This window comes from Prionailurus bengalensis, chromosome B3 (genome assembly GCF_016509475.1).
Source record: "Prionailurus bengalensis isolate Pbe53 chromosome B3, Fcat_Pben_1.1_paternal_pri, whole genome shotgun sequence".
Lineage (NCBI taxonomy): Eukaryota > Metazoa > Chordata > Mammalia > Carnivora > Felidae > Prionailurus > Prionailurus bengalensis.
This window is the reverse complement of record NC_057355.1, coordinates 138873617-138889755: the sequence shown is the minus strand read 5'-3', so window position 1 is coordinate 138889755 and position 16139 is coordinate 138873617. Positions and strand designations below refer to the sequence as shown.

Below are 16139 nucleotides of genomic sequence, written 5' to 3'. Positions count from 1 at the left end.
CTCCAGGCTCCGAGCCATCAGCCCAGAGCCTGACGCGGGGCTCGAACTCACGGACCGCGAGATCGTGACCTGGCTGAAGTCGGACGCTTCACCGACTGCGCCACCCAGGCGCCCCAGGAAATGTTTGATGAAAGACTGAATCGCTGTTTACCAGAACCTGTGGCGATCACACCATACCCGGAACAGCTCACGTGAGCCGGGTGCTCACGCCGTCAGGCGCAGAAACATTCAAGATAGATTCCCGTTATTAGGCCCATTTAACAGAAAAGGAAACCAAGAATGAGTAACGAGCAGAAAGCTGCCAACTCGGGCAGTTTGGTGCCAGGGCTTGAACCCCCTACCCCAACTGTGCCCCGCCATGGCTCACCGCAGGAAGCCGACCGCTGGCGGCCAGCCGCTCTGTCTTTCCAACAGCGCCGGTGGGGCCATCTTCGCGCTCGGGCAAAGCCCCTGACCTCTGTGCGTCTCAGTCTCCACCCTCAGACAGAACCAATTAAGCTTTTCCTAATTACCCAGAAGACCTGTGCAGGGGTGTAATGGGGAGACACACGTGAAAGCTGGGGGGGAAAAGCAAAGAGCGCTATCCAAGCACAGGCATCACAATCGTAATTGCCCTCTGGGCCTTTCACGTGGCTGTCGTGACCCCAAGGCCGGTGTCAGCGTTTCCGATGGAGTCAAGATGATAATGAGGAACATAATAAGATACCTAGAACAGGTCAAGGGGAAGCAGGGGAGAGGCCCTTTGCTGGCAAGTCCTATGACCCTGTGAATAATCACAGCTTAATGAAGGGAGTCCTGAGCCCTGCCTTAGAAGGTGTGGCTGACACTGGCATTCTAACTTCAGCTTGGTCTACCCCAGTGTTAATTCTGGCCTTTGGCATTCTTCTCCTTTGCCCTCAGTTTGGAAAAGACACACGCGCGCGCGCGCGCGTGCACACACACACACACACACACACACACACACACACACCATGACTATCTGGTCCTGTTTTACAATGATTTTATACTGATTTATTCAACAAATACGGATAGAGGAAAACACCCTCCGGGAAGCACTAGATTTGGGGCAGCTCCCTAACTCCTTAAGCCCAGCCTCCATTTCCTCGTCTGCAAAATGGGCATAGCCACACTTAAGTTGCAAAGCCTGGAGTCCCCGTGGTACATAGTTCCACCAGTTGTGTCCTTAGCGGCTCTCATCCCCACCCAAAGGAGACAGAACCAATCAGGCAGAGATGTAATTAGGCTGACAAGGATCAGGGCTGGGGTGGAGAACAGTTCAAAGAGCCCTAATGCGCTGGGAGCCAAAGGCACAGAGGCAGATAAGATTCAGACAGTCTGCCGTGAGGTTTAAGAGTTGGTGGAGTTGCGGATCAAACGTGGGACGGTAAGCCTGTTGCGCGGCGGTGGGGACAGAAGGGAGACACTTACCAGGGCCTTGCGGTTTGTGAGATATCCAGATTATGCTTTTAATTCACATTCCTTGGGGCTCACCCCCCTCCCCCCTCCCCCGCAGTCGCTTCCTCTGGACATCCTCGGGGCTCCCATCTGAGCCCGGGACCCAGAGAGATTCCCCCCCGCGGTGGCTCCGGGCACTGTGGGGTAGGAGTGGCCGGATGGGGCGCCCCCACTGTCAGGCCAGCTGATAGGTGTCACTTCCTCCTTGGATTTCGCGCCTCCGGGAGGAGTGCCCCTGCCTTTGGCCGCACCTCGGCTCTGAGGGGGGCCAGACCTGCCCGCCCCCCTCGCCTTCTCCCCAAATCTGGACGCCAGAGGATCTCCCTCCCCAGATCCAACTTTCCCCCGGGGGACAGGCAGCTCCGTGCCCTCCCGAGGATGAGACCCAGGCGGAGGCAGGCGGGGGTCCGGGGATCCGGACGGCTCCTGGGCCGGAGGGGGCAGCCTGGGGCGCGGAGCCCGGGGGTGAGGATGGAGAGCCCCCGCGGCGGCGCTCCTTCCCTCGGAGGGGGGCGGTCTGCGATTGGGCGCCGCGGGGCTGGGGCGGTGCGCCGGGGGCCTCCGCCTGGAGCCCGGGGCCAGGCGCGTCCTGCTCGGCCCGGCCGGGTGGCACGGCCCCGGGGCGGCTCCCGCGGCGGGTCCCCGAGGGGACTGGGCGGGGCCGGGGGCCAGTGTCCGGCCCCGCCCCGGCCCCGCCCCGCTCCGGAGCCGCCCGGGACGCAGGGAGGAGGGCGGCTGGGCCGGAGCTGCCCGCGGCGCCGCGCTCCTGCACGCTCCGGACCCGGTAAGTGGCGCGGGGCGCGGAGGCCGAGCCGGGGCCGGGAGGGTCGGGGCCGCGGCCCCCGGCCCAGCCCCGACGGGCCTCCCAGGGATCGGGGTCGCCGAAAGTCGAGGGGACCTGGGGAGGCGCTCCCGGCGCGGGGGCGGGGGCCCTGGCGTGACAGCTGCGGGCGGGCGGATATTTTTAGTTTAAACCTAACCGATCCCTGCCGCCTGCGAAGTCCCCGAGCGTTTCCGCTCCCCAAGCCTGGAGGCGCGGCCCCCAAGAAAAAGCCCCTGAGCCCTGGGTAGCGTGTCCCCGGCGGGCCGGGCGCCGCCTCCAGTCTTCACTCAGCCGCCGCTTGGGGCCAGCGGACCTGTCACCGCGGGCCCGCGCCGCCGGCTGTCCCGGGCCTGGGCAGCAATCGCGGGCATCAATACCCCCTCCTGGCGACCACGCGCTCGCTTCCTAGTGCCTGGGACAGCCCGGAGCGGGCGCGCTGGAGGAGGTGGGGGGGCGGGTAGCCCCGGACAGCTTCGGGTTCATTCAGACACCTCCCGGCTGTGCCGCTTTGGGCAAGCCGCTCGGCCTCTCTGAGCCTCATCCCACATCTCTCAAGGAGGGCGTAGTGAGGCCAAAGATCTCTTGCGGGGCTGAGCGAGCCCCCAGTGGATGCTGACCACCTTTAGGGTCTTCAGATCTTGACTCTAGACAGTGGGCCCGGTGGATGTAACCAGGCAGGCAGCCGGTGGGGGGGGAGCCTGACATGCAAGGGAAGCATGCCCCATCCCAGGCGAGTGAGGGCAGGAGGAGACAGTGAGGGACAAGAGACTGCCCTCCCAGAAAAGGGAGTATGTCACAAAATCTGCCATTCTGAGCTTGGCGGGACGGCCTCCTTCCTCCACCAAGAAGAGGAAACGGGCCCAGGGATGGGCAGCGATTTCCCCGGGGCTGCACGACCGAGAACAGAATCGGGCGCCCTGGAAGGGTCAGGCCCTGCCTCCTGCACAGCCAGCAGCCCCCAGGGGTCAGGGGCTGGGAGGCGGGAGGCACGAGCCGGTGCCACCGGGCTGTTTTGCTCTGTTTCCCGGAACCGGTCCCCAGCGGGGCTCTCTGACACGTGTGGGTCTGCACATTCCTCAAGCAGGACTTCTCTCTGCTGCCGGACAGCCGCAGCTGTGTCCTGCCTGCTGGCCCCAGGGCGCCGTTTTCAGCCAGAGAGGCCCCTCTGAGGGCAGCTGGAGGGGGGAGTGGGCTGGGAACTCCTCCTGTCTTGCTGGGGGTCCTGAGGGGAGGGGTGAGGATTCGGGCTCTGGTTTCTGCCTCAGGGTGCAGGCTGGCCCCCTGCAGACACCCTTCAGGGTGAGTTTGTCTCCATGGGAACAGCCCTGTAGCATAGCTGCTTTGCATGTTCTGTTGCGGCCGCAGACCTGTCTGTGCCTGGGTGCCCCCCCCCCCCATCTCCTGATGCAAAAACCTAGGGCAGGGACAGCTGTGACTGCCGTTCTAGGGAGGTAAGACCGGACAGGTCCAGCACAACCCCCTAAAAGCCTTGGGGCCCCTGAGAGCCAAGAGGACTGAGGGCCTTCCCGTGTTGCCTAGCTGTTGAGAATGGGGGTGGCCACGTTAGATTACCTGGGTCCAGTCCTGCCTTGGCCTTGGCCATGAAAACCTCCCTTCCCCTCTCAGAGTTTCGGTTTTCTTCCCCACGAGAGGGGGATAACCGTAGCACCCACATCGTGGGTGCCGTGAGCATTCGATGAGACGGTCCACGAATAGTGTTTTGTAGGGTGCCAGGCACCGCACAGCGTTGTCACCGTGTAGGGTGACGGGACCTGGTTGGGACACCTGAGTCCCTCCCCCCTGCCCACCTCAGCTCTGCCCTTGCCTCTCTGCCTTGATTTCCCGTGTCTGCCAAATGGTGGGTGGCCCTGGATGATCTCCCTCAGAGCCTTTCCATCAGGAAAGCTGGTCTTTGAGCCAGGCAGAGACATTTGAGAGGGGTCTGCCAGGGGATCCCCTGTGTCTGTGGGCTCCTAGGAAGCATGTTCTGTCTCTCACCTCCTATGACCCCGACGAAGGCCAAGGCTGGTGCCATTGCTGGCCCATTTACGGATGAGGAGACAGGTTTCAGAGGGCAGGGGTGGCTGAGTCAGGATTCGAACTCGGGGCCGTTGACTCGCTGCTCTTCATTATACCACACAGTGCGTCTCAGGCAATAGAAAGAAATGACGCTAATCACCAGGCCAACAGTATGGGCGAGGCAGGATCCCGCTCATCATTAAGACATTGGCATTTGCCGGGAAGAATGGATTCTGAACTTTCTTCCCCCGTTAACGTCTGAAAGTAGCCCAGTAGGGCCACCACGAGAGGAACCTGGGAGGGGGAGATGGAAGTTCTGGAATTGTCTACTGACCCTCTCCACCCCCAGGGAATCACGACTTCAGGATTTGGGGATGATGTTCCTGGGGCTGAGCTGCCAGGAAGCACATGGGGGACAGTCCCCGCAGCCAAAGCCTCAATTTTGTCTTCTCTAAAGTAGAGATAAGAGGCCCCCTGTGGGGTTGCTGTGGGGATAAATGAGACAATTGGGGACAAGCCTCAGCAGAATGCCCCGGGGGGCGGGGACACATCATAGGAGGAGTTATCGTGGTTTTATTATTCCTAATCCACCTAATGCGATCGTGACAATGTACTGTGGCCTGCACCTCTTGCCTGGATTTCTAGGCTGCAGACTCTGTGCAGGGAATCCCAGCATCTCCGAAATGCTTTGAAAGGCAGGGCACAGAGCTGCTAATTAGGAAAGCTCAAAACACAAACACGAACGAGGGTCGTTTCGCGATGTATACACGAGAAGTCAAGCAATCGTGGGGCAGAGATGATCATGGGGTGGGGGGGGGGGTGTGTGTGGGAAGAGGGGATTGGTAGGGTCATGGGGTCCGTGATAGAAGAATTTACCTTGGAACTGCTGGGGACGCTATGTATGTTTTATGTGTGCCTCTCTATATGGAGTCTTTTTTTAAATTTAAGCAGATTTTATGAAAAGCAGGGGAATGGTAACCCCCAAATCAGGGTGGGGAAGAGGGCACAGGGTCAAAGAGGAGCCAGGTCCAGTCTCGGTGGGATCCATTATGTTTTTCTGTCAAGTGGTGCAGTCGTGGGTGCTATTAAAGTATTTTTATGCTTCATCATTTACGAATATACATTTGTTTATACACATACATGCCTATATATTCCATTGCGTATATCAAATCTTACATGCAGATACAATTAAAAGGTAATGTGAGGGGCGCCTGGGTGACTCAGATGGTTAAGCATCTGACTTCAGCTCAGGTCACGATCTCACCGTTCGTGAGTTCGTGCCCCACATCAGGCTCTGTGCTGACAGCTCAGGGCCTGGAGCCTGCTTTGGATTCTGGGTCTCTCTCTGCCCCTCCCTCTCTCTCTCAAAAATAAATAAACATTAACAAAAAATTTTTTAAAGGTAATATGAAACATTTCACAAAGCTCTCATGGGAAATCAGACTCTTCCCACAGATTCCAGTGGTAGTCTGGCTGGATTTGATAAAACACGACAAACACAAACCCTACCCTGTGACAGACCCATGGCATCTTAGGCGGACAAATCATCTCCCTCTTTGAAGACATACGACTGGGAGATGGTGTAAACGCTCTGCAATCTCAGATTATCTATGAGAGTTTTTAAGGTCTTGGCGTGATGATTTATGCTTGTGAATCAGAAAACCCTGAAATATTTGAGCTGGGAGGAACCTCGGGTCCCCTGGACACAACCTGTTGCTTTTGTGGCTGGTGGAAATGCCCCGGCCCAGGTCAACATCAGGCCCAAAGGTAGGGAAGACAGCTTGCTCTGCGCCGCCACACCTGAATGCCTCTCGCCGCGACACCACTGTGGCAAGGGCCCCCTGGAGACAGGGCAACGGGCGGCCCTGAGATTAAACTCAGGTTTCCGTTTATTTATTTTTTGACTCGTTTATTTATTATGTTATTTAAGTTTACATTCATCCGAGATTAAAGTGATCATTTTAATTGTTGAACGCGAGCAGAGAGCTGCCGCGCGCAACGACCACACAACTTCCGGAACTTACACAAACACAAACGTCACCAAAGGACCTGCGTAAGCAGTGCCCACGCTCTCCTTTCCCATGAAACCGGCCTTGGGGAGCCACCCCTATTTTTCCTGTTCTTTGTGGGGCAAGCTGGATATATTTAGGAGTTATCAGGACAACTTAACCGCCACGGGTATGGTTATCGCCATTTTGCATCTGGGGAAACAGGGTCAGAGAGGTTGATGGCCTTGCCCCAAATCCCCATGGCAGCTGAGTAAGTGACGGGGTGGGAGCCTCACCCAGAGGATGCGCTGAAAGCTTTTTTCGCGGGTGCTGTGCTGTGAACGCGGCCTTCGCTCCTCCGGAGCTGCAGTCCCTGTCGTCCCGGCCCAGCTGGCAGGTGGGGGGGGACATGCCCTTGTCCAGGGTCGTTGGGTGGTTTCTGCCCAGCTGTCAGATCACAGGAGGCTCTGGGGCCGGACGGCTCTGACCGCCACACCTTCTTCCTTATGATGGAGTGGGGCAGCGGTGCGCCGAGATTTGGGGAACCCATCCCACTTGGGGCCCTGGTGCTTTGAATGCTCGCTTCGATTCCTGGCCACCTGCCCTCTGCCCACATCCAAGGTGTTCTTTGGGTCTTCCCTCTGCAGAGATAGCTGTCCCGGCCAAAGGGTCTCAGAGCGCCGGATGCCCCAGGACTGATGCATTCGGTGGTGGTTCTGATGCGCGTCGGGCACGGAGACAGCGGTTGTGTCCAGCTTGTGTGCCCCCCTGGGGAGTGGAGACCTGGGGCCGGGTCCCCCTGCTCTGTGTCCTGTGACCCCATTTTTTCCCTAAACGGTATTTTTTTTTAATGCTTATTTTTTGAGAGAGGGAGAGAGAGAGCGAGGGCGGAGGAGGGGCAGAAAGAGAGGAGACACAGAATCCGAAGCAGGCTCCAGGCTCCGAGCTGTCAGCACAGAGCCCGACGCGGGGCTCGAACTCACGAACCGCGAGATTGTGACCTGAGCCGAAGTCGGACGCTAACCGACAGCCACCCAGGCGCCCCTTTGTGACCCCATTTTTCACGTGCCTGATGGGGCTGGTGCTACCTCCCCGTAGGGCAGGGCTTAGGACCCGCGGAGACGGAACTGCACAAGTCGGGCATCTTTCAGACGCTGGGAAACAAGCCCTCAGTGTATGTGCCTGCGGGGAATGTGTGTGCAGTGTTCTCGAACTGACAGCTGCAGCGGAGAATAAGAGAATGCCAGAGCCAGCCGGAGCCTTGGATTCCTCTCATCTGAGCCTCTATTTTTACCCCTGGGGAAACTGAGTCTCCGCAATTAGAAGTGACCGGCCCAGGGGCACCTGGGTGGCTCAGTCGGTGAAGCGTCCGACTTTGGCTCAGGTCACGATCTCACGGTCCTTGAGTTCGAGCCCCGCGTCAGGCTCTGTGTTGATATCTCAGAGCCCGGAGCCTGCTTCGGATTCTGTGTCTCCCTCTCTCTCTGCCCCTCCCCTGCTCATGCTCTGTCTCTCTGTCTCAAAAATCAGCAAAAACATTTAACAAAAAATTTTAAAAAGAGAGAAAGGAAGAAAGAAATGACTGGCCCAGGTCTCTCTGTGGTGCCTCGGGGCCAATCTCGATCTGAGATGGTGTCTTCTGGTCCTTGGCCAGCATTCTTCCCTCGCAGCCACCTTCCCTAAAAGTCTGTTTGGTCTGTATTCATGCCTGACACAATGCAGGCCGGTCACGTGATGAAAATGGGGAGGCTTGTCTTTGGGGTCGGGGCCCTCCCACTCATCACCAACGCCTAGATAGAGTAGGTGGGTCCCTGTGGCCACTGGCGGGGCTCTAATTAAGCCAAGGGTTTTATTTGAGGTCTGAAAAGGGCTGAGCCCCTCCCGAGTGACATTCGCTGAAATAATACAGCAGGCTGACTCACTGGGGTAGCCTCTTTCCTTGTTGTTTCAAAGAGCTGGCTCTTCTGTGATGATGGGAGGTGCTGGTAGCTCCCCAGGCGCCTCGACCTTCAACCTGGGCCAGTCTCAGGCTTCCTGCCCTTCCGAAGGGGAGGCCGGCATGAGGAGAGCTCTAAGGTGCCTTGAAGTCTGGGTGTTCTCTCAGCCAAGAACCACGGCCTCAAAGTAGGTGTTTGGGGCCTCAGTCTCTCCCGATGGCCATGTGCCACCCTTGGGAGAGGCCAGCTCACTTAAGGGGGTGAGTCCCTGCCTGTCCCCTCCGGTGGGTCCCGCCTGCCCTGAGGAGGAAGTCCCAGGCCCCCAGCCTCCCCTGCTAGCATTTCATGCTTTCAACCACCCGGTCCCACGAGGCCGCAAACTCATCCTGGTCTTTCCCACCTCCAGACCTGCGCTCCCGCTGTCACCTCTGCCAGAAGGTGCACCTGCCCCCCGGCTCCTCCCCGCCAACCCCTGCTACATATCTCCAACCAGAAGCCTTCCTCCGGCAACCCAGTGGGGTCGCTGGTTTGTTTTCCAGTATACTTTCCACTCATTTCTGTTTTCGTGTCTGATTCCCCACTAGGTTGGGACCTCCCGGAAGGCAGGGATACAGGATTTTTCCTTCTGTCATGATTACTGTCTCACGAACAGGCTTTACACTTTAAACATCGGATCTCGCGAACGGCAGGGGGGCTGTGTCGCCCCAGCGAGCACCCCTGAATGAAGTGGACGGGACAGATCCTGGTGATCACAGGACACGGAGGGGAAAAGTGGGCTCCGGAGTCATGAACCAAGGCTGGGGAGAGAAGGGGGGGGATGCTTGTCACCTCCCTTTGGGGTCCTCTTTGGAGATTGCCCTTCTGGAGAGCTGTCCCTTTTCCGGGGCTCCCCGGGGCCGGTGCTGGAAGTTGAGGACCTCCCTTCGCCTGTCTGGGACTCAGGTCTGACGTCCATTTCTTCTCCGAGGACGCTGGGCGCCTCCCCCCTCAGGCCTGCCTTCTTGCCTTTCCTCTGCCTACAGACTGCACCCCCGCCCCCCTCAGGGCTTTCTGACGCTGCAAATGCTCGTCACTGAGATCCCGAGTCCCCGTCACAGGCCACTGGAGCACCTGTCCTTGCGCCCTGCCCTATCGCCCTGTTTCACTGTCTGTCTGACACTTGCCACCAACTGAAATGATCTTACGTGTCTGCTGTCTGCTCTTGGGTTTATCATCCGTCCCCTCCGCTAGCATGGACACTCCCTGAGTGCGGGGATTTTTTCCGTCTCCAGAGCCTGGCCGTAGTAGCTGCCGAGTCCATATCTATGGAATGAAAGAAGGGATGAATGAAAGTGTAAACTGATGAGGAGGACTGGCTGCCACCTGGGGCGCCTCGCGTGCTTTAGCCTGATGGCTGGCGCCCCTCGGTACTCGGTACTCGGTACTCGGTACTCGGTACTCAGTACTCGGTACTCGGTAGGGAACGCTAGTGTTGCTTGAATGCCCTCTGCATTTTCCCCCTCAATCCTCAAGACAGCTCAGGAGGCAGGCTCTGCTAGTCCTATTTTACAGAAAGGTTCCACAACCCGCCCTCAGCAGGGGATTGGAATTTAGCTCCGATGATCTGATCCCACAGTTCATGCAGGGAAACCACCAGTGCCCCCTGGCCTCTCCATGTTCCGTGCTGGGAGCGCACTGGGCAGGACGTGGTGAGTCAGACCCAGACCTCGGGCCTCCTCCCCCAGCATCTAGTTCTTTCTCCACAACCCCCAGTGGCTCTCGCACGGACAGGCCGTTCCTCACAGGAAATCCTTTCTGTGTGGCCAATATCACACGGGGCACAGCTTTCCCAGAGCGGGGGGGCCCACCCCGGAGCGCCCTACCCTCACCGCCCTGACCACACCCTTTTCTTGAGTGGTTCCAGGGAAGTCTGCGGGCTCTGTCACTCGCTGCGGAGAGCGTGGTGACCACAAGCCGCGGTTGTAGGCTGGATGAGAGCCAGTCGGGGCGGCCAGGTTGAATTCCTTCATTCAGGACTGGGCAGCAGTGGAGCCTGGCTTATGTAATTTGCCTGTTTATCTGTTTGCTGATTTCAAATTCAACTTTGCTCAGGGATAATCTTAGAACATGAGTTTTTACAAAAATTCCATCTCGTGGTGTTGTCTTGTCCCCACTTCCTTCTGGGTAGAAGCACCTGGATGCCTGGGGGTGGGGGCATATGCTCCCAGCAGTCTTTACTTATGGATATGCTCCTTTGGGGAGGGGGGTGGTGGCCCCATAAGTCCCTGCCCTTGTCCCCTGTAGGTAGCAGCGGGGGTTTGTCCCACAGCTCCTAGCTGGAGCCACTTTAGTTTGGGAGCCAGAGAGGCACGCGTTTGTGGCTGGGAGGTAGCCCTTCCGCTCTGGAAGCCGCCTGGCTTGGGCAACCACATTCCTTTAACATGCTGACATTGACCGAGCTGGACAGGGGAGGAGGGCTCCAGGGCCACGTCCGTGCCCTGTGGATAGGAGGAGTGTGGTGGGTGAGGTGGGTGCTTGAAACAGGATGTCCCATCCTGGGGCGGGGGGGGGGGGGGGTCAATGGCTCAGAGAGAGGGGAGCCCAGGGGCACCAGGAAGGACCCTTTTATTTTGTTGGAGGGCACGGTCTTTGGGGACCTCAACTCCCTTCTCTGTGAGGTTGGGAAACATGTGCTATGCTCTTGACCATGCTGGCTGTGTCTGAGCATGTGTTGCAAACCAAAATCCCCCACCTGGAGCTAAGAGGCCATTAACATGGCCAGTTTAGCCCACGGACCAAGGCGTCACTGTCTTCCTGTGCAGAGAAGACAGAGCTTTGGCAGAGTTCCTCCCCGCTCCTGGGCCTGAGGGGTGGGGCTGGCAGCCTTGACTGGTGGAATCAGACAGACCTGGGCTGGGACCCAGGTTCTGCCACCTGCAGTGTAATCTCGGCAAGTCACATCACCTGCATGGCCAGCTCACCTGTTCGGTGGGGCTGGTCACACCTTCCCCGCAGAGTTGCCGCGAGGGACCGATACGATCACAGGCGGACGAGGAATTCTTAGCTCCGAGTGGGTGCTGGGTCCCAGCATCTCCGGCTTTTCTATTTCCAGCTTCTCTGAGCACTCCCTATTTCCCCGAGGCGCTCCCTGGCTGGGGAGGTGACTTTGGTGGCAGTGCGGGTCACATCGAAGGGAGCGGGGGCACTTCCGCCTGCCTCTGCCCCGGCCCACACAGTAGTTGGATCCGCACAGCCGCTGGTGAGTCAGCCCCCTGGCACAGGTGTTCTTGGCTGAGGCTGTGCTCTGGCCGGGCCCGGGGTGCGATGGGCTGAAGTCAACTCAGCCAAGCCTGTCCCACTTTGGAAGACCCTTATGGAGGTGGACAGCGGGCAGACCAAATGCCTCGATCACCCGTTTCCCTCCCGGCCACCCCCGATGGCCAGTGGGACCTTTTACTTTTATAGAATTGACTATGGGAAAAAGTCAGCGTCACCCCACTAGGCTCTCCGGTCTTATCCCAGCCCTGAGCCTCGGGGTCCTCAATACAGTGCAGGGGTGCAGACTAGGTCTGAGTTTGGACTGGGGGCTGCTGGTCACCAGCAGCTGCTGGTCCCCTGTCATCATGGACAGGATGAATGTGGTGGCATGTGCTTGGAGCACGGAATGCCAGTAATTCCCTACTCCATCCTCCATGCCGTCGTCCCTTTGACTTTTTCCTTTTATCCTTCTGACTATGCAATGTTTTCCTAATCATCGGGGCTCCACTTTAGGCCAATGTAGGAGTTTCTGGACCAAGGGCTGCTTATCTGAGTTTTTTTTTTTTTAATTTTTTTTTTTTAACGTTTATTCATTTTTGAGACAGAGAGAGACAGAGCACGAACAGGGGAGGGTCAGAGAGAGAGGGAGACACAGAATCTGAAACGGGCTCCAGGCTCTGAGCTGTCAGCACAGAGCCCGACGCGGGGCTCGAACTCACGGACCGTGAGATCATGACCTGAGCCGAAGTCGGACGTTTAACCGACTGAGCCACCCAGGCGCCCCTATCTGAGCTTCTTAAAAGCTCCCTGGGTGATCCTGCTGCACGGGGCTCGTTGGGAACCACTGGATTTTGTCAGGAGAACGTCTCCGTGTGGGGCCGGTCTGGCTGTAATGCTTGCACATCCCTAACCGGGAGCGGGCCTCAGGCACAAGCTAGCTTCGGCCTCAGATGATAGAAGCACCGTATTGATCCCTTATGTTGTCCTATACATGGCAGTCGACTCTCATCCTGGTGGTCTATTTGAAGTGAAGATAAAAAATTCTCCTTCTGAAAGAAATTTAAGTTTAAATGGGTGGAATTAAAAAAAACAAAAAACAAACTAAGGAGGAAAAGTAAGCCAGGCATCCCCAAATGTGCCCAGAATCACGGATGTGATGCGCCGACGGTCGGCCCATTCTGGATATCAGGGATTGCAGACTTGTAGCTGAAAGGAATAGAATGGAATCTTCTAGATTTCCAGACCTCTCAGGAATGCTGTGCTGATAGGCTGGGGGTGGGGGGGCGGGGTGAGGTATTTGTCTTGAGCTGATAAATGGAAGTGGCCAACCTTGTCTGTAAAGGGACAGATAGTAAATATCTTTGTCTCATGGGCCGCACAGGCTCTCATAATTCCTCAGTTCTTCTGTTGTATCTAAAGCAGCCACGGACTCCCGTAACGAGTGGGTGTGGCTGTGCCCCAATAAAACTGCATACGGGACACTGGAATTTGAATTTCGTGTCACTTTTACCTATCACAGAATATTACTCTCTCAATTTGTTTTTCAACCCACTTGAAAATGTAAATATCGTTCTTAGCAGGAGAGCGGTGCTGAAACAGGTCATAGTTTACAGGGCCCTGTTCTAGAAGCCTTTTAGAAGCCTCTAGAAGCCGGGGAGGGAGGGGGGCGGCTTGCAGATTTGAGGAAGTCTCTCTAACCATTTCAGTTCTGAAAACTCTAGTTCTGAAACAGGTCCCGATCTTTTACACCGGCTGCTTAAAATAAAATGGTTCATAACTTACGACCTGCGTTCAGCAAACCTCAAGGCTAGTGGCAAAGAGGGGAGGAACCCGGAGGGAGAAAATTTGTCCCGTGCTGGCTGTGGAGCCCTGGGCTGGTGGCTGACCCTCTCCGAGCCTCACTTCTTCCATCTCCATCCATACAGGGAGGCAGTAATAGTGGGACCTACCACATCAGCGAAGTGATCAATGCGAGGGTTAACGCATACCTAGCGCATAGCACCCTCTCCACCGAGGTCAGCTATATTCTCTCACCTCCGCGAGGGTTCTGGGGTACAGGTGGATGCGAGTGCTTTTCCCTTCAGCCAGCAGACCCCGCACAGTAGACCTTACTTAGCGCTTTATGGAGAAGGAGGCCCGGAGACCTTACGGAGCTTGTCCAAGGTCACGGCTGGCAATAAATAGCAGAGCTAGAAGACTGTGTAACTCGTAGGACCTAGCTCTTGCCATGCAATGCCCTTGCAGGGGACCAGAGGAGGCATTGAATCTAATTCAGCTCCATACTTGTGGAGGGGTTAATGCAATCAGCATCTTTCCCTTTGCAGCCAGGCTCTTAAAGCTCCTCTGTGCTGTGCCTCAAATTCTCTGGGGGATGAGCATCATTTGAGGGACCCCACAGACTTCCAGCAGCCCGTGGGGGACTCCAGGCTGAGGGTTTTCTGTCAGTATCCTAGGGGGAACTTTGTTGCTCTGCAGGGAGCTCTGGTTTAGAAATCCCAGCCTGGAAACGGGCATCTGGGGAAGTCTTTAAGTTTTTCTGACTCCCCGTGGGTGAGAGCGTCTGTGGGGTCTGAGTCTCTGCAGGGCTAGTGGGGAAGGCTCTAGAAAGTTCTAGAAGACTGGATCCAGGGTAGCCGCATTTGAAGAAAGGAATCGTCAGGGTCTTAGGAAATAACTACTGGCTGTGAGTTCCTAAAAAGTGTTATGCCCTGGTTTTCACTTCTGTAAAATGGACGTGGACATGTCATAATTAGTTGCCTGTTGCTTGAGCACGTGCTTGTTGGACGCCCGCCACGGGCCTTGCTCTGAATGCACAAAGGACGCCTGGGGGGGTGGGGGAAGCCTGACCTTGGATCCTGGAGGCCTCTGGAGATAAAGCTCAGACAAGGGGAACAGTGAAGGGATCGGAGATTCTGTGTTTCTGGCAGAGCTGCGGCCAGGCTCCGAGCTGGGGAAGGTGTGCTGAGCCAGGGTTTTCTGTGCCCCTTGCACTTGTCTGAAGACTTAATCAGAGAAGGGAGGACACATGGACGTTGGAAACTAGCCGGCCGGCTGCCCCATCTGTAACCTGGAGCACCTTCCGGTCCCTCTCAGTTACCTGAGGACAGGCTGCCTCAGTGCAGGCTGCTGGAAACCCAGCCCCCACCTGTGAGCGGCTGAGAGGTGGGGGTGGGGACAGGGGTGTCAGGCGTTGGGGGGAGGGGTCTTGGGCGAGAAAGGAAGATGGGGGCAGGTGTGACCAGCTGTCCCCGGTTTGCCCTGGATTGAGGGGTTTCCTGGGACACAGGACTTTCAGGGCGAAGACGGGGAAAGTCCTGGGCAAACCAGGACGATCGGTCACCCTTGGTCAGCGAGTCATGGCACCTTGACTGTGGCATTGGGCAGTCTGGGTTATGGCTGGGCAGTGTAAGAGGGGTCCGCTCTCCCCCGAGCCTCAGTGTCTGCTCAGAGCCCCTGTGCGTGAAGAACCACACTGACTGCTGTCCCTCAGGTCTGTGGGCGCATGATGGTAGAAACCAACCCACCCCCGAGGGGACCGGCCCACCCCCGAGGGGACCCACCCCTGCGGGTCCCAGAGCACAGAGCACTTAGTAAATGCTGTAGGGCGAATGGATGGGGGCTGAAGGTCTCCATCACGCTGGGCAAAGGACTCAGATGCTAATTCATGCTTTGCCACTTTGCACATGCTGTTCCCTGTCCCTTGTCCACCTCCTCTGTGTCCCATCCCTTGATCCTTCACCATAAACAGTGTCTCCCACCTCCTCTGTGTCTCTCTGAGCTGCACCTTTCTCAACTCCCTAACTGGGCGTCTTTCTATATGCATCTTTCATCCACACACTGTGGCTCCTTGGGGAAGGTCCCTAGTGTAGTATTTCCTCTGTCGCCTTTGGGGCCTGGAGGTTTCTTGAAGGAACGACTGGCGCTCAACCCATGGAGCAGAGCGTCATTCGTGCCTTGCTGAGGGCCTACCGTGAACCGGGCACTGTCCCAGGAAGTGGGATGGGAGCCGTGGACATGACTGGCAGAGTCTTTGCTCTGATGGGACTTAGATTCTAGAAGAATCTGGAATCATCCAGATCCAACAAGCAAGCAGTAACTAGGCAGCCCGTATCAGAAGGTTGCATATGCTCTGAAGAAAAGGAAAAGAAGGAGGCAAGTCTCTGAGCCCCCGCCAACTGTCAACAGGCGGGCGGTGGAGGCTGCAGCTTGGTGGCGGGGGTGGGGGGACGTGGGGGATGGTTCCGGCCTAGCGCATCGTGGCACCTTCCTATGGAGGCAGAAAGAACGTACCGTCTCCTGGGTGGTCGCAGCCTTACTGATCACTGTGGTCAACTCAGGGTTGGTGGCGTGTGGGCCATCGGTCCCTTCAAGAAAATCTGTCAAAGCCAGCATTGTGTGAGTGAGGGAGAAAACACATTTTGGAAAGTCAGATGATGTTTTGTGCCTGGTGTGGGGGCTGAGTGTGCGTCTGCCCGTCTCCTCAGCGTGGGAGTGCAAAGTTCCAGGCTCACATGCCGGGTGGTGACCTTGCCGGGACAGCAACAAGAGGGGACATGAGCTCTGCCAAGGGACCGGTGGCAAGAACCCGGGAGCCCAGGCTTTTCCAGTGGGAAGGGGATCAAACTCGCTCCAGCCCAAAGCAGGGAGCGGGTCAAGGGGGTTAAGCTTGATCCCTTTCCA

At 57.2% G+C, this 16139-nt stretch overlaps 1 protein-coding gene across 3 annotated transcripts in view; it reads left to right on the top strand.

Annotated features, from left to right (window-relative positions):
- Window positions 1-2135: 2135 nt before the first annotated feature.
- The window catches only part of SYNE3 (spectrin repeat containing nuclear envelope family member 3), a 99536-nt gene continuing 85532 nt past the window's right edge, over window positions 2136-16139 (top strand). For all 3 annotated transcript variants that reach the window (XR_006293489.1, XR_006293488.1, XM_043556957.1), the window contains exon 1: window positions 2136-2239. The gene's annotated coding sequence lies outside the window, so the exon portion shown is untranslated. The remainder of the gene's footprint in view (window positions 2240-16139) is intronic.